This window comes from Phyllobates terribilis, unplaced genomic scaffold, assembly GCF_046119375.1.
Source record: "Phyllobates terribilis strain yellow unplaced genomic scaffold, ASM4611937v1 Scaffold_5__5_contigs__length_657084704, whole genome shotgun sequence".
NCBI lineage: Eukaryota > Metazoa > Chordata > Amphibia > Anura > Dendrobatidae > Phyllobates > Phyllobates terribilis.
This window is the reverse complement of record NW_027362765.1, coordinates 138,940,242-138,965,469: the sequence shown is the minus strand read 5'-3', so window position 1 is coordinate 138,965,469 and position 25,228 is coordinate 138,940,242. Positions and strand designations below refer to the sequence as shown.

The window sequence follows — 25,228 nt, the reverse complement described above, 5'->3', positions numbered from 1 at the left end:
CAATCTGTGCACATGGAGAGCATATGGACCTTTGGCACATTGATGCCGGGTGAAGGTGACCTCATCACCCAGGTAAAGATCACGTCCTCTGTGTCCCTCCGGCAGATGGCTCTCGACGTCCCTGCGGGTGACAAAGACGTCGCCGGGGGTTCTGTGGTCCCGGATAAAACCCCAACCGTGCTGCAGTTGAAACTTGATTACGGTCCCGGTGGCGCGGGGACCATGGGCTGCACGGGGGTTTCGTCTGGTCCGGCTTTTCTGTTCCGCACTCTGTACTTGCAGCCGCTCCTCGCGGACCCGCCTCTCTCGCCGTTCCCGGTCGAAGACCTCCAGCTGTTGCCGGCAGCACTCTGCTCGCTGGGCTGCGGCCGCCCGAGTCTCATGGGTGAACCCAATGAGGTTTTCTCCGGTGGGGTCCCATTCGAACTGCGCCTCCTCCAACGGGAGTGGGGTGATCTTGGCGGGCGCCGGAGCCGGAATCAGGGGCTCACACAGAGGCCTTTCCTTCCGGAGTCGGGGATGGAGGTACTCCGGTGGCCACTCAAAGGGCTGCCCATCCGGGCAAGTGTGCTGGGCGAACAGGTCTTCACCCAAGGGTAGCACGGTGGAGGTTGAGGGCGCGATGGTGGTAGCGGCGCCCGGATTCACCAGGCCTTGCGACCAGGCCGGTGGCACTCTAAAGGTAAAGGGCACTGTGGAGACGGCGGCGCCCGGGGGCACTCGACCTTGCGACCAGGCCAGTGACTTGGTGGAGATAGAGGGCTCTGTTGGAACTGCGGCGCCCGGGGGTACTCGGCCCTGCGACCAGGCCGGAGGCGTCTCCTGCTTGGCCGCGCTCAGGGTTGAGGCGCGTGACGTCACAGGGGGCGTGGCCGCGGCTCCTGCTTGAGGCCTAGTCTGGAGCGGTGGCGGTGCAGCGACGGGCACGGTAGGGGGAATTTCGGGCTCTGCGACGGGGAGCTGGGGCAGGCTCACGGTTTCTAGGCTTGGGGTAGTGACGTTCCCTTTACCTGCCTCCGTCTCTTCAGCTCCTTCCACGGCGTCGTCTCCGGCCTTCATTCCTCCTGCACCATCCTCAGAGGCGGTCAGACTCCTCGTCTCGGGTGGCGTGCTCCGCTGGCGGGTTCCAGCCTGCTGGGCCATCTCCCTACTCCACTCAGTCAGCGTTTCTCGCTGCACCTGGGCCATCCTCCGTGCGAGGCCCTCCAGCGCGGTCTGTGCACGCTCCCGGTCTCGGGGGAGCTGTGCCAAGATCTCCACCAGGTCTTGTGGGGTGGTGGCTTGCAACAGGCTCCTGACCACAGGGTCGGTGCTGCCTGACTCTCCCTCCATCTCCGGGTGCAACCTCCCCAGACTCCTCCAGGCTGCACCCATCCTCACTCTTTTGTTCTTGATCCGCCCACCCTGAGGGCGGTCCTGGGGCAACTTGGTGATTGTCAGTTCCAGGGGCAGTCCCCCCACGCTGATGGACATCTCTATCATTGCAGTCTCTGCTGGTGGGGGCGGTCCTTGCTTTTGGCGCTCTTCTGGGACCAGGCCCACGATGGGAGGTCGTCTCTCACCACCCTCTGGCACGCCCATAATGGCGTCCGCTCTGCCAGGGCGGGAAATCTTCTCAGATGGCGGGAACCGTCTCCCAATGGCGGGAAACTCCGTGGACGGCGGGAAAAGACTGCAGATGGCGGGCAAACGGCGGGAAACGATCCGAGATGGCGTCCGATGGCGGGGACCCTCTGGAATTGGCGGGAGACTCCTTTTTACGGTAAATGTGAACTTCTCTTCAGGCACGCAGTACCCGTCGGTTGCGGGCACGTAATCCTGCCGACTACGCCAAAGTTGACGCGCCCCTGGGCCTGCTGTGTCGTGCGGCATCGTGCGCACGGGGGCTTACCCGGAGCCGGATCAGATGGGGGTAGTAGTCTCGTGGCGGTAACCCGGTCCGTGCCCAGGGTGTCAAACTAAGTGTGTGGCAGTCTTGGTAGATGTTGTTTCTGTGTCGACTACGCCACCCGTTGATTTGCGGTCACAAGGCCGCCGCTGCAGAACAGTCCGCTGAGGCCGGTAGTATGGGTGCAGCGATGGTGGTATAACCCCCAACGGGAGGGGTATGGCCTCAGCACAGCTGGTGCGGATGATGGGGGTAGTGATAGTGCAGAAAGGAGAGTCAGAGACGTGAGATGCAGTTTCAGGGTTTTTACTCACAGGTGTTCCTTCAGTCACTCTGGCCTTGAGTGACCACCCGAGCCGTGCTGCATCCACCAGGTGCTGGACTCGGCCAACCCCCAGGCAGTTCCGAAGCGTGGTCCTGAGCTTCCCTCTCTCTCTCTTTCTCCTGGCCGTCCCCACCAGGGATCCACCTTTGTCCGGTTCCCTTGGGCCTTCTATGGTAAAACCTTCTCTGGCTTTCCTGACCCTACTCTTGGTGTACCTTCCTGGTGGATGTGGTGAGGGTCGTGGCAAAGCTTGCCCACGACCTCCGGTTCCTGGTTAAGGGTTACTTTTGCCTCCGCCAGCTTGGGATCCGGTGCCCTCTTCTGCCAACCCTTCACCCTTTTTAGCTCACTCGTGGGATCTCAGGGTTCCCTCTTGGTCTTATGCCTCTGGGCCTTTCTTCCTCTTCCTCTCTGCTTCAGGCCTGGCCCTGGAGCTGGGCCCAGCCGGAGCCACAGCTCCCTGTCAGCCCTCCTGGCTGAACTCCTCCTCAGCACTCTGCTGACAGACTGACCCTATCTCTAGATGGTGCCCACCATATATACTCCCTCTATGTGTAAGCCCAGGTGACCAGCACCCAATGGGCTCCTATCTCTATGCCCAGAGCCCCTCCCCTATCTGCCCCTACACTACTGGGATGTTCCACCCCCCCTCCCACTCCAGCCAGGGACAGACGCTGTCGTACCTGCACATCTACTTGGTGGGAGTACCGTAGTTCTGTCCCCCGGAAATGGGATGTATGTAGTGCATGCAGCCTACTGAGCTCAGTCCCACACTCCATCCTTACCCGGGAGTGGAATACCACACCTCTGGTTTGAGGTGCAATACCCCTGTAGCAGCCGAGTCCTCAGGGTGCTACACTTACACCGAGCTGCAGAGGAGCAGTGACTCTACCGGAATGAGCACTGTGCCTGTGCACATTTGCATTAGCCGATGATGACAGCGCTCATGCAAATTATGTTATCACGCCTGCAGGGGCGTGATAACATGGAAGAGGGCTGACTAGTCTGGGGAACTAACACCCCATCGACTAGGCAAAACCCTCATTAAGATAGGGAAAGAGGAGGTTATAAATGATTTTTAAAGCATTTATTTTACTGCATAATGTTACAGGAGGGGGTATAATCGCATATAGCTGAATGCTGCTGGATTGGAGAGCATATGGGACCTGACGGGTTCCCTTTAATTCTGCTTAATATGAAGTCATACAATTAATATACAAAAATAATTAATATATTAATATTGAGCAGAATTAATTTCAGCCTATTGGTTCAGCCTCCAGAACAGTCACGGTCTCTCATGTGGCCCCTTGGGAAAATTCATCTCCCACTCCTGGTCTATTATGTATAGCGCTACGTTATGTTATGTATAGTTCTGGGTGGAGGGGGCCCAGACCTTCTAAACTGCTCTGGGCCCTAGCTACTCTTAATCCACCCCTGATTGCAGCCATATGGTAAATTCTAAAAACTTCATTTTTTTTTTCTCATTAAAGTACACTCTGCACCCCATCTTGACTGAAAAAAACAGAAATGTAGAAATTTTTGCAAATTTATTAAAAAAGAAAAAACTGAAATATCACAGGTCATAAGTATTCATACCCTTTGCTCAGTATTGAGTAGAAGCACACTTTTGAACTAGTACAGCCATGAGTCTTCTTGGGAATGATGCAACAAGTTTTTCACACCTGGATTTGGGGATCCTCTGCCATTCTTCCTTGCAGATCCTCTCCAGTTCCATCAGATTGGATAGTGAACGTTGGTGGACAGCCATTTTCTGGTCTCTCCAGAGATGCTCAATTTCGTTTAAGTCAGGGCTCTGGCTGGGCCAGTCAAGAATGGTCACAGAGTTGTTCTCAAGCCACTCCTTTGTTGTTTTAGCTGTGTGCTTAGGGTCATTATCTTGTTGGAAGGTGAACCTTCGGCCAAGTCTGAGGTCCAGAGAACTCTGAAATAGGTTTTCATCCAGGATATCTCTGTACTTGGCCGCATTCATGTTTCCTTCAATTGCAATAAGTCGTCCTGTCCCTGCAGCTGAAAAACACCCCCATAGCATGATGCTGCCACCACCATGTTTCACTGTTGGGATTGTATTGGGCAGGTGATGAGCAGTGCCTGGTTTTCTCCACACATACCGCTTAGAATTATCATCAAAAAGTTCTATCTTCGTCTCATCAGACCAGAGAATCTTATTTCTCATAGTCTGGTAGTCCTTCATGTGTTTTTGAGCAAACTTGATGCAGGCTTTCATATGTCTTGCACTGAGGAGAGGCTTCCGTCGGGCCACTCTGCCATAAAGGCCCGACTGGTGGAGGGCTGCAGTGATAGTTAACTTTGTGGAACTTTCTCCCATCTCCCTACTGCATCTCTAGAGCTCAGCCACAGTGATCTTGGGGTTCTTCTTTACCTCTCTCACCAAGGCTCTTCTCCCATGATTGCTCAGTTTGGCTGGACAGCCAAGTCTAGGAAGACTTCTGGTGGTCCCAAACTTCTTCCATTTAAGGATTATGGAGGCCACTGTGCTCTTAGGAACCATGAGTAATGCAGAAATTCTTTTGTAACCTTGGCCAGATCTGTGCCTTGCCACAATTCTGTCTCTGAGCTCCTTGGGCAGTTCATTTTGAGCTGATGATTCTCATTTGGTCTGACATACACTGTGAGCTGTGAGGTCTTATATAGACAGGTGTGTGCCTTTCCAAATCAAGTCCTATCAGCTTAATTAAAGACAGCTGTACTCCAATGAAGGAGTAGAACCGTCTCAAGGAGGATCACAAGGAAATGGACAGCATGTGACTTAAATATGAGTGTCTGAGCAAAGGGTCTGAATACTTATGACCATGTGATATTTCTGTTTTTCTTTTTTAATAAATTTGCAAAAATGTCTACATTTCTGTTTTTTTCAGTCAAGATGGGGTGCAGAGTGTACTTTAATGAGAATAAAAATGAACTTTTTAGAATTTACCAAACGGCTGCAATGAAACAAAGAGTGAAAAATTTAAAGGGGTCTGAATACTTTCCGTATCCACTGTACCTTATTTAATGATTATTCCTACCACATACTTTGCGCTACCTGGTTCCATGCTCCTGCATCCCAATTAAATCACTATTATTTTAGCCCCTTTTTTAATCCACTAATGTGGCAGAAGTTTAGCTGCATGTTACTGGCCTATTATAATTCTCCCTGGAAGGACAATAGGAGGCTACATAGGTAATATTTGTACTATTAAAGTAGTGATCTTCCCCATGCTGTTCCCATGTCATCTGAGCACTGTTCCCATCGATTTGGACAACTTTTAGGCCCTCTGCAGACCGCCGGGGAGAGGAGAGGCTGCCAGAAAAATGCTCGAGTTTCTCATAGACTTATATTGGGCTCGTTGCGCGGACTGAGCACTGGAGCATTTCAATTTGCTTGACCCGAGCATTTTATTGCTCGCTCATCACTAGTTATAACCTTGAAAAACACAGATATAACTTGTACATGTAAAACAGATATCTACATGAGCCCTAATGCTGGCCATACACATAAGATGGCTGTCAGCCAGTACATCGGAGCACTCATGTGTTCTCTATGAGAAATTTGCTAGCTTATAACTCATCCTGCAGCTTATTTTAGGGAAAACAATGCTATCTGCAGTCTGAAACCGGGCATGCCTGTAATTTACTAATACTATTCTTCACAGAGACCTGGTATGAATAGCTTGACCGACACATTAAATGGTGCCACATTCATGTAAATTATTAACATTATGTATTATTATTATTATTAATTATTAATGTTGCCATATTAAAGTTCCATTTACACTAGCCAACTGGCGACATTAAACGACTGCTGATCTGCTAATTTTTGTAGACCGGTGGTTGTTTAATAGCCTGTTTGCACAGATGCGCACTGAACTATCTGTAATACTTGTTCTGTGTACATAGGCTGCCAGTGTTCCCAGCAGTGCAGGGTCCTGTTTAAAAATGATTGTGTGCTGTCGACAAAGATGATCTTTTGAGCAAATCAAAAGATTATTTCATTCAACGAATAAGCTTTTTGCTCATTTATCGGGTGATCATCAGCCTATTTAGACTGCACGATTATTGTGAAAGGAGCATTCTTAGAAATGATTGTTAATGATAATCATACAGTGTAAATGCCCCTTCAAGGGGTTGTCCACCTTCGAAGGCATTTTTTTTCTTACTTAAATGCATGTAATTGGGGCTAAAAATCATTTTTGCAATTGGGTTGCATTCAAAATTTTGCACAGTTTGCCTTCTATAGCTGCTGTATTACACTTTCTATTGCTGGCTGCAGAATGAGTTAATGGGGCTGGCCACATGATCTTTATTTTAACAGATGTGTTGGGGACATGATTTTGGGGCAATTACTATTATATAGGTATGACAGATCCTTCTCCTGTCCCAATCATGTCACCAACACATCTGTTAAAGTAAAGATCATGTGGCCAACCCCATTAACTCATTCTGCAGCCAGCAATTCACAGTGAAATACAGCGACTATAGAAGGCAAACTGTGTAAAATTTTTAATGCAGCCCAATTGCAAAAATAAGTTTTAGCTCCAATTGCATGCTTAAGAAAAAAATTGTCCCCAAAGATATACAACCCCTTTAAGTCTTCAGTTTACTGCGACTCCATTGCTATTTTTGACATGGCAGCCTTGACCCATCTTGCCATGACCTGGTCCAACCTGTTTTTAAAACTGTAGAGAGGTTGAACTCAATTATATGGCAAACAAAAATCTCAGCACAAACTTGCATCCTTATGTACCGGGCATTGCATATATAGTTTATTAATTGCCCCATAACCATAAAACACAAACAAATGTTAATTAGGGAATTATGTATACAACCGGTTGGTTCACTTGTTTAAGCCCCAAACATGTGTGCAAATAACCTATTCTCCAAAAAGCTGTCATGTATATATAGCCAACATACAGTACAGACCAAAAGTTTGGACACACCTTCTCATTTAAAGATTTTTCTGTATTTTCATGACTTTGAAAATTGTTCATTCACACTGAAGGCATCAAAACCATGAATTAGCATATGTGGAATTATATACTTAACAAAAAAGTGTGAAACAACTGAAAATATGTCTTATATTCTAGGTTCTTCAAAGTAGCCACCTTTTGCTTTGATGACTGCTTTGCACACTCTTGGCATTCTCTTGATGAGCTTCAAGAGATAGTCACCGGAAATGGTTTTCACTTCACAGGTGTGCCCTGTCAGGTTTAATAAGTGGGATTTCTTGTCTTATAAATGGGGTTGGGACCATCAGTTGTGTTGGCAGAAGTCAGGTGGACACACAGATGATAGTCCTACTGAATAGACTGTTAGAATTTGTATTATGGCAAGAAAAAAGCAGCTAAGTAAAGAAAAATGAGTGGCCATCATTACTTTAATAAATGAAGGTCAGTCAGTGAGAAAAATTGGGCAAACTTTGAATGTGTCCCCAAGTGCAGTTGCAAAAACCATCAAGAGCTACAAAGAAACTGGCTCACATGAGGACCGCCCCAGGAAAGGAAGACCAAGAGTCACTTCTGCTTCTGAGGATAAGTATATCCGAGTCACCAGCCTCAGAATTCGCAGGTTAACAGCAGCTCAGATTAGAGACCAGGTCAATACCACACAGAGTTCTAGCAGCAGACACATCTCTTCAACAACTGTTAAGAGGAGACTTTGTGCAGCAGGCCTTCATGGTAAAATAGCTGCTAGGAAACCACTGGTAAGGACAGGCAACAAGCAGAAGAGACTTGTTTGGGCTAAAGAACACAAGGAATGGACATTAGACCAGTGGAAATCTGTGCTTTGGTCTGATGAGTCCAAATTTGAGATCTTTGGTTCCAACCACGGTGTCTTTGTGCGACGCAGAAAAGGTGAACGGATGGACTCTACATGCCTGGTTTCCACCGTGAAGCATGGAGGAGGAGGTGTGATGGTGTGGGGGTGCTTTGCTGGTGACACTGTTGGGGATTTATTCAAAGTTGAAGGCATACTGAACCAGCATGGCTACACAGCATCTTGCAGCTGTATGCTATTCCATTCGATTTGCGTTTAGTTGGACCATCAATTATTTTTCAACAGGACAATGACCCCAAACACACCTCTAGGCTGTGTAAGGGCTATTTGACCAAGACGGAGAGTGATGGGGTGCTACGCCAGATGACCTGGCCTCCACAGTCACCAGACCTGAACCCAATTGAGATGGTTTGGGGTGAGCTGGACCGCAGAGTGCAGGCAAAAGGGCCAACAAGTGCTAAGCATCTCTGGGAACTCCTTCAAGATTGTTGGAAGACCATTTCCGGTGACTACCTCTTGAAGCTCATCAAGAGAATACCAAGAGTGTGCAAAGCAGTCATCAAAGCAAAAGGTGGCTACTTTGAAGAACCTAGAATATAAGACATATTTTCAGTTGTTTCACACTTTTTTGTTAAGTATATAATTCCACATGTGTTAATTCATGGTTTTGATGCCTTCAGTGTGAATGTACAATTTTCATAGTTATGAAAATACAGAAAAATCTTTAAATGAGAAGGTGTGTCCAAACTTTTGGTCTGTACTGTATATTTGAGGTTCAATGTAATTCACCTCCCAGCCAATCTCCCCTTATTCTTCATAGTTTGGGCATTGTCTGCCCCTGTATGATAAAAGCCATGGACAGGAGGATAACACAAGTACTACAGAACAACCAACAAAATGAAGCAACATTGCCAGAATCTTGCTTCATCTTCAAAAAATTACCCCATTGCTTCTAAAATGTAAGATAATAGCTAGTAAGAGCCGCAAGAATTTAGGGACCACAGAGGAGTAAACTTTGGGATTTATCTTAACTAATGCAAGATATTATTTTTAAATTTTCTTTTTTCCATTTCTCCTATGGAGTCACTTTGTTATTTTCTCTACAGTTTGCAGTCTACATTGACTCTTTAAGCAAACCATAACTATCCAGGTCGAGACAGTAGAATTTATTTTTCATGACAAGAAATATCTTCAAGGCTGAGTTTTTGTTATTGGGACCTTTGACCCACGGTCACTACGTATGACAGGTTTCTGAATCAAACCCTTGATCATTTCACTGTTTCTTATAAACATCTCGAGGCTCCTCAGGGTGAGTCAGACAGTTAGTCAATGCCAATAAAATTACTTGTCTGCGTCTCATGTTTATCACGGTTAAGTTATGGTGAAGTTTGCGCACTTTACGATCCATATTTAGAAAAGGTCAACATTAAGTCTCAACCAGTTTTGTTATCTGAGGAAATTTGACTTTGTAATATTAGATTTATTGGAAGATGTGTGTAAACAAGCATAATACATCTGGTACAGTGTATTTCAGAAAATGGTCAGAGTCTTCCAGAGAATGGTTGAGGTGGGCAGCTGAACTTCCTTATTAAAAATGCAGTATTTTCTTGGGTGCAGCAGATGACACGAATCTTTGGCATCTGGAATTGGTATGATATCAGGGTGGCCTGTTTCAGAGAAAATGAGGTCTTGGGCACAAGCAAAAGATTGCCCCCCCCCACTTGCCATTTTTTTAAAAAAACTTTTCTCATACTATCAGCCAGCACCACTCCCTTAAGTCCCTTTCCCCCACCTGCCTGGTATCTCACTTTCAACTGTATCTCCATCATCAGGATGCCGAAACAGTTGAATACAATGAATTCATTAGAAAACAATGGTGTAACAGGAAACCATCACCTCTCTGATTCACCAGTCAGCCTGTGAATCTTAGGCTATGTGCCATGTAGCAGATTTGATGCAGAGCGTTTTTGCCTCTCTCTGGCAGAAAAAAACGCATGCAGATTTACACACGTTTTTTTCTGCCAGAGAGAAGCTTTTTTTCAGCGTTTTCGCGCAGTTTTCCAAGCGATTTTGAGCATCACTTGGAAAAGTGCTTGACAAGTTGGTCACACAATATAAATCCATGCAACCGGCATGGATTTATAATGTGTGAACAACTGATGTTTTAAATGCAGCATCTATAGTAAAAAAAAAAAGGAGAATTAAAACGTTAAAAATAAAAAAAAACCTGTATATTCACCTCTCTGGCGGCCCGCGAAATTCACGCCGACGTCAGCGGTCGCATGACCATCAGGTGACTAAATGACATCACCCCAGGTCCTGACAGTACACTGCGGGACGACGAAGAGAGAGGACGACGCCGGGAGCAGAGGTGAATATACAGGGTTTTTTTTATTTTTAACTTTTTAATTTCTTTTTCCCACCGCGTGGTAGCCGGGATGAAGAGGAGTTGTAGTCTCCTCTTCATCCCGGGTACCACACGCACCATGATTACGCTGCAAATTCTCAGCCATTGAATTTAATTGAAACACAGCAAATCCACATATACCTGCAGGTTTGCTGAGTTTCAATATTCCTCAATGGCCGCACAGCACATCCGAATTCACATTGCTTTGCATGGCAGACTGTTTTACAAGCATTTTCGCTGCGTTTTCGCAGCCGTAAAAACGCCGCAAAAACGCTACAAAAACGCTACGTGGGCACTTAACCTTAGTCCACACACAGTTTTGGCTGGAACAACACATTGGGGCACTGAGGGGGTCACATAATATAAGTGGAGGCAACTGTAAGGTCATCAAACTGTGGGTGAGTCACTGTGGGAGCCTCATAAAGTGTGTGGGGGAACTGGTGGTTATCATGCTGTATGGGTGTGGTTTATCATACTGTGTTGGGAGTTACTGTGGGGAGATCATACTGTGTTGGGGGCACTGTGTGGGCAACATAGCTTGTTAGGAGTGCTGCAGGACATTATATTGTCTTGCGGATTCTGTGGTGACATCATACTATGTTGGGGGTACTGTGAGAGGGGGATGTTTGGACATTGTTGCAGTATCGGACTCCGGCCACAAGAGGTCTCTGTTGCTTCTGAAAGGGACTCTATGTTGGACTTGATGGTGTTTTAGTCAGTGAAAGCAGGAAATAGACAATGGAGGGAAATCGTGGTGTAGCATCAAAAAGCTCTGTGTGTGCAGTGTGCTGTGACCTGGAGCAGAACTTTGAGGAAAGGTGTAACTTTACCTGTGACTCCTGACAGAGAGGAAGAATCACTTTGGGAGAACAACTATGGTTGGATGCTGAGTTGGATTCCCCCCAAGGCATCTGCTGTGACATGAATGGCCTTCTGTTAGCCTGTCAGACTGAAACTGCTATCCTGTGACAAGCCAGAATCCTCTCCTCGGTCTCCCAGCTAAGTGGCCAATCGGATGATCAGACAGCCTCTTCAGAGATCAGTTAACCGCCAGTAAGTCCTGAACTCAGGCCCCACCACAGGGATCCCAGTGGGAGCATGCATGCAAACTATAGACAGAGAGTTTGGTGACAAACATAGATTCTCATTTAGAGACATTGTTTGCTAATGGGGCTGTGTGAACCTTAGCTAGATAATCCCCTCAGTGGGTGAGCTTGTGTATAGATAGAATAACAGTATTGTAACCTAAGAGAATTGTTAAGGTTGTGAATCTCTGTGCTGCATCACTGCAGGGGTCGCCACTTGCATCCATTTGATTACATCCTTGCTCTGGGTAACACTCGGTTACTGCATTAGGCGGAACCACTGGTTAGGCAAATTATAGTTTATCTTTAGTACATCCTGGTCCTGTCGGTTGTGCAGTGCAGGGGTCCTAGCTGTCCTGAGCTAGGTGTGTATGAAGTTTAACAGTGTTCCTTTCTTGCGTTGCCTGGGCAACCCAGTTTCTGTTCCTAGTAAAAAAAAGGTGGTTCCCTAACAAAGTGTCTGTTAGTATCCTTTGTCCTCGGCCCACTGTATTCTGAGAGAGACCTCCCTGGTACACGGTCTACAGTACAATGGAGATATCATACTTTGCTGAGGTCAGTGTGAGGTCATCATACTGCGGGAGGTACTAGGAGGAAAATTGTGTGGGGGGAGCATTTTAGGGGCATTATACTATATGAGGTACATAAAACGGGTATTGTAATGTATGAGAACGCTTTTTAATTGTCTTTAAAAGTTGGGAGGCATACCCTTCTGTGATTATGCCTATACACCATGACCCTATCTACTCTGCAAAATATTTTTTTTGGGGGGAGAGGGATCCAATTTGGATTTTTTCTGTGGGGCCCCATGGTTTCTATCCATGCCCCTGCTACAAGCCTACATAACACCACTATGTGCTAACATGTACAACCCACAGCCATTTACTGTACATCTCCAGGATATGTGGGTCCAAGTCCCAACCCTGTTTCCCTATTCCTCCTCACCTTCTGGTTCGTGTTGAGAAACAATTGGTTAGTTGTTGAGCATGTGCACTGCCTCCGATGAATGGAACCCCATAAGAGCGCTTCTCTGAGAATATGCACCTATTAAATACCACTTAAAGGAACTGACATAATAATGCAATTCAATTCACAAATAATACCAAATTTCCAAACAATATCACCAAAGACTGATAAATAAAAAGAAAGTTTTTCATTTTTTTCCTTGTATCCCCATCCTTAAGAAAGCCCATTGCCCATCCCTGGAAATACAGGCACTGGGTGTATGCTAAGTTTACAATCCTCTCAATTGGAACTGGATTCAGATATATCTCTGGACATTTGGCGGTTGAGGCCACGGCCCCACTATCGGTATTTGGTCAGTATTCGGTCAGTATTTTTTCTCAGGGGTGGGAGACAAAACCAGGAGTGGGTGATAAATACAGAATTGGTGACTTGTTTCTATTATACCTTTTCTGATTGTTCCTCATCTGGTTTTGGCTTCCACTCCTGAGAAAAAATACTGACCAAATACTGACCAAATACTGATAGTGGGGCGGTGGCCTTAGAGAGATTCTTTTGTTGTGCTTGACTGCCGGGCAGAGCTGATAAACGTAGAATGAAGAAGAATACATTATTAGGCCGGGGTCCCACTAGCGTATGGCATCCGATGCGTGAGCATCGGATGTGATATGCTAATGACACTCGGCTCCGGCTCAGCTGCGAGCAGGAGCCGAGTGTCAGTGCTCTGTGCTTTGATCCTCTCGCATAAGAGGATCGCAGCACAGCTGCGGAGGAGACGGAGAAATTATTTTCTCCATCTCCTCCGTTGCCGATGTCAGCGGGAATCGCACTGCACTTGGGTGATATCCGAGTGCAGTGCAATGTTTCACACGCACCCATAGACTTAGATGGGTGCACGCGATCCAATTCATGGGTGCAATCGCAGCCTAAAGACACTACTTCCAGGAGTTTGAAGCACATAGAACTGGCCTTTTAAGGACTTGTTCACACGTAGCATAAATGTAGCGTTTTTCTCTGTGGCTTTTTAGCTGCATATTTTCTTCAGGTGTCCGCAACATAATATGCAATAACAATCTTCTCTGATTATTGCAGTTTTTTATGCCTTTTCCCCTTTATTTAATGTTTTTGGTGCAGATGTTCGGTACGAAAAAAAGCAACGGAAAGACTCAGTATTTTCGTTTTGTGGGAGCAGGGCCGAATGGACAAACTGTACACAGTTACTGTACCTATGGATCCAACATGGTTATATCTTTGGCCTTTGTAGAACGAACCATGCACAAAATAATGTGAGCGTTCAACAGTTTATTATTGCACATCATCCAATGACATCTAACAGGACAAATATGGACCATTTGAGATATATCTCCGTACAAATGTTGGTATTCTTTTATGATAACACTACTAGTGAAGCATGACCTGACAAACATGGTGCACATGTATACGAAATCCTGAGGTAAAAAGACCATTGTGAGGGATTTAGCCCGTGATATACCATTCCGTTCTGACACATTTACCTCAGCTTTATGTGATGCGTCTAATAAAGTCACCATACACATAAGACAGAATAGTCCCTAGCGACTAACGTGAACATGTTTGATGGCAAATTAATTAAACTGTTGGATAAATGATCTTTGAAATGAAAAAAAAAAGAAAATCAACCTGCTTTTAAAGATGAAGGAATTGATTCATAATGCCCTGGTCCAATGGCCTCATCATTATTTTGTAGCAGGGTGCCCTGCGTTCAGCCTCGTGTCTGCTCTTTTTATGATTAGATGCTCTGGCGCCACGTCTTGCGTGCGTCACATCGCAATACTGACGCCATACAGGTCAGATGTTGAAAAGAGGAGCAGAATGGAGGCTGTTCACCGGGTTCTCGTCCGGCAACCACAGAATATTGACCTGGCCACTGGACCGGGCCCTGCCAATCGATTGTCTCCTCTCTACCTGCCTTTGAAGCACCACTCCAGCGTTTTTTTTTCCAGGAGTAGTGCTACCAATCAAAGGAAAGGACTTATACTTATAGGTACTTAAGGGTAAGGACTTATACTTATAGTCTTATACTTACCCGCCATCATTTGCACTTTCTATTGGCACCACTCCGGTCCCATGGCGCCATCTTGTGACTGCAGCTTCGGACTGGTCAGAAGTAACGGTCATGATCTCTCCTTGTGGCTATGGGAGCCAGAACGTAGCTCTTATAAGCTTGCATTGAAAAGTGACCTCTGGCTCGCCCAGCAAACACTGGAGCCATCCGGCAGGTCAACAAACTGCTGGAGACTGATGGGAACGGCGGCGATAGAACGTGAAGACGACAGTGAGTACGAATAAGACTAGAGGCAGGAACTTTAAATTAGTAGCACCACTCCAGCACTGCAATAAAAAAAAGCAGGAGTCTTGCTTTAATTTTCTTTTTAACAAATGTGCCTTTTCTCTAATGTGTGTGGCCATTTTTAGATTAGGGCAGATCACTATGATGTTGGCAATTCAGATCACTATATCCAAGGACATCCAAGGAAAACAGGGAATCCCGGCACTCACATGTGGGAAATTAAACCTCTTTATTCCACACCCAGTTCACCGAGAGCCTTTGTCAATTGACAGAGGCTCTGGGTGAGCTGAAACGTTTTGTTGGGTGTGGAATAAAGAGGTTTAATTTACCACACGTGAGTGCCGGGATTTCTTGCTTTTCTTGGATATACTACTTCCTCCACGAGCACCATACGAGGATACGGAGTGCCGACCACCTTCTTTTGCTATATCCAAGGACAGGCTGGGATGTAAACCTATTCTATAATGATGTGAGACTGGCCTTGGAATTTATCATGTATAAGCACTATAAAAGTCTGCCTGGTTGTTCTGTCCGAAATAATTAGACATTTAATCCCAATTCCATAAGTTTTTGTAAACTTAAAGGGAATGTGTGATCAGACAATGATCTAGTGTTTAAATCCACTTTTTATGTTAAATGTATTTTTTTTTTAATTTTTGATCATTTTTTTTTCACTTTTCAGCATCACTATCAGAGTTGAGCAAAATGATCAGCAGAACACTGGTCAAGCAACCATGTCAGTAGTCCGTGGCAAACTTCCTCGTACCTTTCAGCATCCCGTTGCCTCTCTTGATTAGTAGGCACGGTCCTGACGTCATGGGTGCCTCCCACCACAATGATGATGTTGTGCTGGACCTATTAATCAAAAGGGGTGCCAAGGATGCCGGCATGTAGGAGGAGGTTCACATGGCTCTGTTCCAGCAGCCACAGTTTAATGACATGGCCACTGGACAGTGCTTTGCTCTGTCCTCGGCAGGGCAGAGAGAAGTGCACCTACCTGCTCAGGAGTGCGATGGAGGACACTGTGGGTGATGTAGGACACATCATCCACATGAAGCAGGGAAGGAGGACGGTGATTATAAGAGGAGATGAGGCGCCGGATCAAGACCAGAGACGCCCATCAGACTTCAGACTTGCTAGCGCCATGTGTGAGTATGGTAAAATGTATTTTTTGTGCCTTGCAGAGGGGATTGAGGACATACAGATAGCATTCTAGATTGCTGTAAAAGAGGGCTTAAAGATGCTGTCAGTATCTTACATGGGGAAACTCTGGTTACAGGTTCCCTTTAAAATGTAACTCCTCTACATACTGTAACACATGATCCATAATTCATAATAGCTGGTATACATGTGCTGAGTAGGAAGTAGGAGTCTTAAATTAGGCCAGTGTGAAAATTGCTATTTTTTAATGTAGACTGTGATGTGAAAAAAACAACCATTATTAAATTATTTTTAAAAATACAGTTAACATAAAAATATGATGTAAACAACAAGTTTTCTGATGACACGTTCCCTTTAAAGCGTAATATTGTGTGGAGGCTCCTAAAAAAAGAATCGTAAGGGACTTTCACACACACACAAAAAAAAATCTCAGTTAATTTTCACACTGAAATAAGCTATTAAGCAATATGATAGCTTTAATACAGTTAAAAAAAAGAATAAAATACAGTTGAGCACATTTTTATTCACATTTCCCATAAATCTATCATATAAGCGCCATGTGACCGTCACAAAAACATTCCATTGTCCACAATGAATTTCTTTTTTACATTGACAAAAAAACACAAAGCAAAAAGTGTACAACAAATTGGAGACTCAGATTACGTTCACACGTTCAGTATTTGGTCAGTATTTTACATCAGTATGTGTAAGCCAAAACCAGGAGTGGGTGATAAATACAGAAGTGGTGACGTGCTTCTATTATAATTTTCCTCTGATTGTTACACTTTTGGTTTTTGCTTACAAATACTGACCAAATACTGAACATGTGAACGTGGTCTAATAGATAGGCCTCAATCATAGGGTTTGCTTTTTAACTTAAGGTATTTTAGAGGAATTAGAAACCTTTTACCAATATTTACTATAATTTAAACAAATGTACATACCTCCCAAAGTCTTGCTTTTTTTTTAGGGATTGTCCTGCTATATGATCCTCAAAAGAGGTTGAGCTTATGCAAAGATACCAAAAAATGGTTTGTGGGCTTTACTGTGTAGATTGGGGCAGAGCTTTAAATCATGAACAGGGATTTTAATGTTGGGAGGTAAGTCCGGTTGCCTATCCAGTGTCAGCAAAGCAGCAAAAACTATCTAACTTGCATGAACGTGTAATGAATAAAAAAAATACAATATCACCCAGTGCACACTTTTTTTCAAGATATCCTTTATCAAAACTGGCCTTTTTGAACATAGCAGTTAATCCAGCTCAGATTTCATTTCTTATACTGCTGTGCTAAAGGGGATGCTGCAATGTGATTGATTGCTTTGGGCAAAAAGGTCATTTTTTTTACTCCTTTAGACAGTTTTGATAAATAAAACCGAAATAATACATCTTTTTCTGGGAGTAACAGGGTTAAATAATTTCTTTCAAGTAAATATATCTGTATTTCATCCCCATATTTAAAAAAAAAAGTCTACTGCAGTCATACTGCAAACTCATTGTCACCAAATTCTGGGGTCATTTTACAAATATATATTATAGCATGCATTCTAAAGAAAAAAAAGCAATTTATTTTTATTTAGCAGAAAAAGCATTCTAAAAAAAAGAAAAAATTACAGTAACTGAAATGCAGTAGGTGTGCAGACATAAAATAAATCCACCCAGCCACATCATGAGTATATAACCAATCAGTAGCTGATATTTAGCATTACACACTGCATTGATTTATATACTGAGAAACTGGTGACTACAATGTATAGAAAAATACAAAATAAATATAATATTAATTGTACCATAAAATAGTAATAGTGGGAGGTGAGACCCAAAATTCTGATTTTTTTTTACAAATATTAAAGTACATAAAAAGGGTATAAATCAGCATAATATATATTGGTATCCGATGTCTGAGTAAATAAACACATCACTGAATTTACTCTACATTTAGTAGCCCTTTCAAGTAGAAGTATCGCAAAGGATCTGCCAATTTAGCATGTTTAATATAGTTGCAATATCATTTTCAATTAAATACGTGTCTCATGTGACCCTACGACAACACTTACCGCTCCAGTGTTCTGGAAGGCCATTTTTATCATGGGGTCAAAAAAATCATTATTGTTATAAAAACAAAATATGCTGATATTTGTTATAAAGGATAACGTAAATACTAGCAGAAAGAAAGAAGGAAAGAAAGAAAAACAGAGAGAAAGAGAAAGAAAGGAAAACAGAGGAAAAAAAATGAGAAAGAAAGAAGGAACGAAAGAAAATGAGAAAAAGAGAAAGAAAGAAAAAGAGTAAGAAAAAAAGAAAGAAAAAGAGAAGGATAGAGAAAAAGAAAAAGAAAGAAAGAAAAAAAGAGAAAGAAAGAGAAAGAAATAAAAATAAGCACCATACAAACAGGTTTGGGGGGTGCAATTCCCATGGTACCAACCCAGTAGCCTCTGTTAAATAAATACAAAAAAATGGGTGGACATGGGTGAATAAACTCACTTGCTTTCACCACGATCTCCTTGGAGCACAGACATTTTTTGCATTTATAGAGATAGAACCTATCAGCATCCAGTGTAATATTGCTTACAAACAGGCACATCCTATATTTTACATAATTTCCTAGCTCTGTAAATAACCCAAGATTTTCTATACCGTGTGTATAATATATGATGATCCGGCACATATTCCCTAACATGAACCCTCATCATCTCCAAATTACATATCCTGACGTACAATATCATCACATCCATGTCTCTCTCATATAACTTCACGAGGTGTGTTAATGTCATATGAGAAATTTGTACATATCTTGATCAGTTTTGCGGGAGATAAAAGTCAATAAAAGGTTATACTCATCTTGAAAATTGGTCACGTGATGGTAAGAAATCCCAATCCCAATCAATAGGGGTTTACCTTCTGTGTCCCTGACCCTTCAATTGAATTAAGAGGAATCTGTCAGCAGGTTTTTCCTATGGAATCTGAGAGCAGCATAAAGTAGGGACAGAGATCCCAATTCCAGAGATGTGTTACTTACTGGGCTGCTTGCTGTAGTTTTGATAACATAAAACACTGATTGTATTGAAACAGCAGTTCCTTCAATCTCTGTGTTGATGAGTGGTGATGTATCAGAGCTAAGCAGTCACTTTATCAAAGAAAAGTGAACTTATATATTTAATAGCTTACTTCTTTGCCAGGATATGTGTACTTGTGCAGACTCTGTCTCCCTATATATCAACAGATCCCGATTGTTTTGTTAAAGTGGTTATCCACCACTAGGACAACCCCTTCTTGAGCAAAATGTTTGGCCACAATAAAATAAAAAATCTTATACTGACCTCTCGTGCTGGCGCCGTTCTAGCGCTGTCAGCCCTCGCCGTCCCGGGGCTCTCATGCGGCTGTTATAACAAGTGAGCCCTGCACCCAATCAGCGCTGGTATCACTGTCCCCGCCTCCTGTCAAATTGAACATGAAGATGAAGTCCGGGCTTCTGCTGATCTCTGACTTCCTCTTCATGTTCCATTCATGAGACAGTGACGCCAGCGCTGTTTGGGCGCCGGGGTCACATGTCACAACAACAGGACGAGAAGTCTTGGGACCGTGAGTACCAACACCACTGGAACAGTATCGGCATGGGAGGTAAATATAAGTTTTTTATTTTATCAGGGCCAAACATGGTGTTTGACAAGGAGTTGTCCAAGTAGTGGACAACTTTTTTAAGGTCAGAGTTATCAAATCAACATCCACATCAGTGTCCAGCATCAACCTTGACTTGTGTGAAAACAAATAATACAAGACAGCACCAGCATCCAAAAATGTGAATAAACACCAGATGCTCCTGACTTGTATGTATACTACAAAAAAAAGAAAAAACTGACCAGCATGTCCTTACAATGTGAGTCAAATATGAACAGGTGCAAACTGCTGTGACTGTAGTAATATACATACAAAAGTAATACCATAATTACATTATATATAATAATATATCAAGATATTAATAACAATATTATCCAATTAAAGTGCAGCAGCAAACTGAGTGCTCTAAGATATATAAGAACATTAGATATACATATATGAATTTTGAACTGCGTCACTGTTATATAGTACAAAATTCATATATTCAATGCTCACATATACCTCAGAGCGCTCAGTTTGCTACTGCACTTTTTTTATTGTAAATTATTGCAATCACAGCAGTTTGCACCTGTTCACATTTGACTCCTTCTGTTAGGATGTACTGATCAGTTTTGTGGGGGTTTTTTCAGTATCTTTCTTTATTACATTAGGAATAGTGTTTGTTAAAGGGGTTATACAGGACTATTTTTTTTTTACTATGGGTCTAAGAACTAACAGGCAGGTAGTTGCTAACTACCTGCCTGTTGTGCCCGATGCCGATCTCTGCCAGCACAGAGTGGTCACAGACTGTTCCTGCTGGTGATTCAGCAGCTTCTGCTGACATCACGTCGACATAGCAGCGGCTACTCATCTGCTCTGCTCTGTTGACAGGGCGTGACTGCTGATCTCATGTTGACTGACAGCCAGCTCCCCGCTGCTTAACTGCGGGGATCCGGCTGTCAATCGGCATGATGTCTTCAGTCACGCCCCATCAACAGAGCAGAGAGGAAGAGGAGGAGCTGCTTTGCTCCTGCCGGCAATTCAGCTGCTCCACGTCAACAGTCAGTGACCTACCTGAGTCAGCGCTGGATAGAACAAGCAGGTAGTTAGCAACTAGTTTTCAGGCCTGTAATAAAAAAAATAAAGCAAACACCAAGCCCTTGTACACTGACAGGTAAACTCTAGCACCATAACGGAGGCTTATTATAGTATCTGCTTTGGGCTCCTCTTTTCTATATGCCACTGCCTGGGGCAGGTGGTCCTTGATGACAGTTAAACTCCCTTAGACAAGTTTGTGGACCACAGTATCAATGTAAGAAGTCAGAGTCCCAGGGTCTGTATTCACATTGATATATCAGAGAACAGGGACATGAAGTGTTGTCAGTAGGACACAATGTTTTTCCCACATAAAGTGCTCAATCCCTTTTTTTATTAAATGTATTTTTTTTAAATAAATTGGTGTTGGTCATGATGACCCATGATATATATTGTATGGCAGCATTAGTCTGTGAACTTCCCTGGCAGAGTGGTGCTACAGTGAAAGCAGAGGTTTTTTTTTCTGTTCTCCACCAGCTCTGTAACAAGAGGTCTTCTGAGCCTAAAGTTGGCCATTCACATAAAAGAGCTGTCTATCTAGATTAGCATAAATCTCTCCCATCTCCCCAATACACAAGAATGCTGGTCTTCGCCGAGTGATCCTGTGTTCCCTATGGGAGAACTGCTGCCAAACTCCTCTGGCAGTGGGTTATCTTCGCGATGAACAAAAGGATTAGCCGCTGAAATTCAGCTAGCCGAATCCTTCTCATCCCTGACCTCTTGTGTCGGAGATTAATTGGGAAGGCTCAATACACATTAGATGGTCGGCCAATTCCACCAAAATTGGCGGGCTTTTGTCTTATGTGTATTGGAGTCTTTACAATAAGGCACAGCTCCCACTCCCTGCCCTGATTGGAACAAGCCAACAAGATGGTCATTTCATAGGCTTGGGATGCACAATGATTCTGGTGCAGAAACAGTTCTGATCGTTACAATCAAAAAAGCAACTTTGATCCCAGATAGTTTCTTTAATAAAGATTTTTAAGAAGATCTCCATTAAAAACATTTACCCCAGGCTCTGTTGCATTGGCACTGCATATGTTACATACTGTATGTTCCTTTGTGGGTAAATATCCACAGATAGATAGATAGATAGATAGATAGATAGATAGATAGATAGATAGATAATAGATAGATGATAGATATATTGATAGATAGATGAAATTGATAGATAAATAGATAGATAGATGGATAGATAGATGAAATTTATAGATGATAGATAGATAATGAGAGAGAGATAGAAGATAGATAGTCTTTTAAGAATTAAAACAAGAACAGAAAAATAATCTGTCTTTCTATTTATCTGTCCATATACCCATCTATTTTAATATGAAATGTATCTAATATATCTAAAATATCTAAAAAAAAAACTAAGTGGCAAAACCCAACTACCAAATACTGAATCGCAAACAGCTCACTAAACTATAATTACTCGCCAAACCCATGCAACATCCACGATAGCTGTCTGATCAGCAGACCCCAGCCCCTGATGAATTAAAAGAATATTCCAGGGAATATGGGGTTTAATGCGCTGAAAGTGCAATGTTTTTATTCTTTTTCTCCCACGTGGTTACAACAGACACCAATGTGCACCTCAGTATGTATTGTATTGTTCTGTAAAAACATATCTGGGACAAACCAGTCACACATGCAAAGTCTATCTAGAAAATTCTATCCTTTAAGACATGGGGTTGGTTCACGGTGTTACATTGTTATATAGCATGAAAACGTGTAAACATGTCTGCTTCCTCCAATAGGCGATTGCCAACCTGCACCCTTCACACAGAAAATAAATACCCAATAACCTGTCCAAACACAAAAGCTACACTTGTGCATTGGGTTAGGGCTCTCCATGGCTTCAGGTGGGCAATATGTCCATGGAAGAACTCTGCAAACCCAAGTTTCTGAGCTCTTATTCACAGATACTTTTTTTCTTTTTGTATTTTTTTTTTTTACTTTTTGTCATTGTGATATACCTCAACTCTATATTCTTTCTTTGCAAAAAAGACGACGGAACACCTCAGTGCAGTGCGACAGAGGAAATAAGTAAAATCCATTGCTGTAACAGAACTTTAAAGGATTGGTCTATTATCCCTCATCTTCTTAATCATCTGGCAAGGCACAAATCGGCTTTTTTTTCCTGATAACTTCTCGTCCTGCATCAGAAAGATTGATTGGAAAATCCAAGGATCTGTCATTCCTGCATGAGAAAGAACACAATCGCAAGTCACAAGATCTAAGTGTAATTCTAGCAGAACAGTGGGGTTATGAGATTTATCTTTGAGAGAGGGGTCCTGAACTTGGGATCCTCCTCCATGACATCTGCATGTCCTAAGAGGGCATATAGAAAGGAGTTGTCTAGATGAGATTACCCCTTTAAGCAGTGAAAGACAGAGAAAAGTTTTACAATTGCAATTTATGATAATATTCTGATTAGGCATCTCAAGGTAAGTGTTGGAATAATGCTTATTATTGTATATAGTGCATCAACTACTATTTACTACAACTTAATAGTGAATGAGTTTCTGCCTCCAGCAATAGTGTTATATTGCATTTGTTAAAAAATCCACACAGGAGTCTAGACCTGACCCACTACCAGAAAACAAGGTGAGAAGGATCAAAACGCATAAAGCACTATCTCCATCAGTATAGATAATATAGATGATCAAATTTTGCATGCATGTAAATTTGAAGCTGCAAAAGAAATGTGGGAACAGCTGTAGAAAATGCATGAAAGGTTAAATCTCAGCAATATGCTCCATTTAATGAGAAAGCTGTATCAGTCTAAGCTAAATAAGGGCCAAGATATGCAGCATTGAATAAGAAATATTCTATAAATTGTGTAGCGCCTGTGGGGCATTGGGGAAGATCTAAAGGATTTTCATGTTGCTGCACTACTACTAAGCAGTCTACCAGAAAGCTATGACACACTTGTAACTGCACTAGATGTGTATCCAGATTATGAGCTTACACTGGAGTATGTTAGAGGAAAGCTTGTAGATGAGTATAAGCGAAAAACAGAATGTGTAAGTAGCAGTGGGGTATCCAAAGCAGAATCTGCTTTAAAACCTCAAGATCTACCCAAAAACAAAAGTCAATTGAAGGAAACTCATGAGTGTTTTGTCTTCAAGAAATCAGGGCATCTAAAGGCTGACTGCAAAGTCTGGAAAGCTGGAATGAATCAGAAGAAAAAGCATAATAATCATCAAAGGGTTAAAAGTGTCATTATTGAAGAATATGACACTTCAAGTACTGTTAACGCAAGTGGTACATCAAAGCATGCATGATGTATAGACTCTGTGGCAAATAGTCATATTACTAATAACAAAAGCTTCTTCTCTAACCTTGACCAAAGTAAGTCAGAGAAAGTGATCTTGGCTAATGGTCAGTATTTGAATTCAGAGGGAATAGGAGATGGTTACATTAATTGTCAAGTCTCCCCAACACAAAGCAGAAAGATCTCAGTAAAGGACGTGCTCTATGTCCCTAGTCTTGAGAGCAATCTGTTATCGGTGAAGAACCTCACAAAACAAGGTATGAAGTTACATTTAAAGATGACAGTTGTATCAACTCAAAAGAAGGTCACACACCAGCAGAAGGAAAAATCAAAGATGAGTTGCACCGGCTAAAATGCAAGGAAAATGTATACACAGCTAAACATGAACAGCACAAGAAATGTATCCATGTATGGCACAGGTGTCTTGCACATAGAGACCCAGAAGCAATAAGAAGGTTAGTTAAAAAAAAAAACTTGCTCATGGTATTACAGTCGATCTGTGTAATGAGACAATGACATGTACAAGTTGTCTTAAAGGGAAAATGTCAAGAAAATCCTTTCCTAAGAATAGTACTACAAAATCAGAACAGCTTCTGGTCCAATGAGTACTCAATCTCCTGGAAAGAAGAGATATTTTCTCACATTTATCAATGATTATTCAAGACAGACAGTCGTCTATCTGTTTCACAGCAAAGACAAAGTTCCAGAGAAACTTGAAATATATCTCGCTGAAGTATAGAACAAATTTGGGAGAATGCCAAAAAATCTGCGTGCAGATAATGAAACTGAATATACAAGTAATGAGACACAAAGCATTTAAAGGAAAAATGGAATCGTGTTTCAGACCACTGTACCATACAACCCTGAACAAAATGGTATAGCGGAAAGAAAGAACTGGACACTTTGTGATAGATTTTTTGACAGTCATCTATCTGCTTCACAGCAAAAATGAAGTTCCCGAGAAACTTGAAATGTCAAACAATGTCACAATAAGCACAGATGTAATGACTGATGAGAACTTCATGTTGCTCAAGTTTCATGACATCATACCAGTAGTCCAGGTGAAGCAACAACAATCTCAGTCACAATTTCAAAATAACAAGAAAAAAAATCTAGAAGTTTGGTTAGGTTCTTCAACCACTGAAGAAGCAAGAGAAAAATCAGCTGAACCTGAAGTGGGAGATCGTCGAGGTCAAACAAGGATATATCAACTAAGCATCTATCCTACTTTGTCAAAGCACTGAAACACCTACAAGAAGCAAAATGAAAATAAGCCCTGCTGTAAATAAATAAAACACTACCTGAGT

General features: G+C 42.9%; 1 protein-coding gene across 1 annotated transcript in view; it reads right to left on the bottom strand.

The window, feature by feature from the left end:
* Positions 1-16,407: 16,407 nt before the first annotated feature.
* The window catches only part of JPH2 (junctophilin 2), a 155,824-nt gene continuing 147,003 nt past the window's right edge, over positions 16,408-25,228 (bottom strand). Inside the window, exon 6 of the mRNA XM_073683073.1 lies at positions 16,408-22,844. The gene's annotated coding sequence lies outside the window, so the exon portion shown is untranslated. The remainder of the gene's footprint in view (positions 22,845-25,228) is intronic.